We start from the raw sequence: 1,102 nt of genomic DNA, 5'->3' as shown, positions 1-1,102 counted from the left end.
TCCTGCCCCGCCACATCATTCGATATCATCATGACTGACACAACAATGTTAAGTCTTCTTCCAGCCCATCCACGTCATCGTGTTGCCTAGTGGCAAGCAGATATTTATCGATCTCTATCATAAATAGATTTCGAAAATGTAAATCTGTGAGAGGAAAATGTTCCGTTTTGAGACAGTGGGTTTCTGCACGAATATTGTTGGGTTTTCAGATAACAGCCGTGTCTGGTCTGACGACTTTGCAATACATAAATTAAAACTCGACTCTGATGGGATTCGAACCCACAACCTTTGAATAGCAACTTGTACGGAGATGTAGAAGTCCAACGCGCTTTCCATTGCGCCACAGAGCCACGCACGCAGTGAGCTTTAAGCACACAAGTTTGTCTTTGACGCATTGCGTTCAGGACACCCATCTCGCGCCTGTCTGTCCTCGTCACACTTTCCAGTACCTGGTCCTTTGCCACGTGTGCTCTGGCTCATCAAGTGTTCGGTTTCAGACTGCTGAAACGTTCTCATGATACTTAGCTTTACCACATGTTCAGATAATAATTTCCAGATAATCAATACTCTATAGGTGAAAGCATTTTTCCTAAATCTAATCCTTGTCTCCTGTCTTTCATTTATGTTACTCTGTTCCTTCCCAATACAGGCTTATCCCTGTCACACATATCTATCCTCTTCATAAAATGAGCACGTTAATCGGTTTCTCATTCAGCATTCTCTGCGGTTAGATAATCATCCCCAGCCTAGCTCGTGTACCTTCACAATGGGAGAGGTCCAGCCCTTGCTATTCTTTTCATCTCCAGTGAAATTCTCCTCCTGCAATCAGACGCTTCCAGCAGTCTGGCGTTTACAACGAAAAAGCAAAGTTCTCAGAAGGAAAGCCAAATGGCCTGAACAAAATCAGCAGCTCTTGTCCATCTCTGATGAGAAAGGAAAGTTAACGTTTCGAGTCCAATGATCCGTCTTCTGAACTGATGGGAAGGGCGGGTGGACGAAGAATGTGGAAGAGGGCGGACGGTTTCTAAAATGATTGAACTCGATGTTGGGTCCTAATGTTTGCATGGTCTGTTGGAAGAAAATTAGTTGCCGGTCTTCCAGC

The 1,102-nt window shown here is 44.5% G+C and overlaps 1 non-coding gene across 1 annotated transcript; it reads right to left on the bottom strand.

Annotated features, from left to right (window-relative positions):
• Positions 1 to 258: 258 nt before the first annotated feature.
• On the bottom strand, positions 259 to 350 carry trnar-ucu. The gene is given in 2 exon segments: positions 259 to 294; positions 314 to 350. It is a non-coding gene; the product is annotated as a tRNA-Arg (tRNA).
• Positions 351 to 1,102: the final 752 nt, after the last annotated feature.

This window comes from Chiloscyllium plagiosum, unplaced genomic scaffold (genome assembly GCF_004010195.1).
Source record: "Chiloscyllium plagiosum isolate BGI_BamShark_2017 unplaced genomic scaffold, ASM401019v2 scaf_72985, whole genome shotgun sequence".
Lineage (NCBI taxonomy): Eukaryota > Metazoa > Chordata > Chondrichthyes > Orectolobiformes > Hemiscylliidae > Chiloscyllium > Chiloscyllium plagiosum.
The sequence above is the reverse complement of the archived record's forward strand: the minus strand, read 5'-3'. Positions and strand labels throughout refer to the sequence as shown.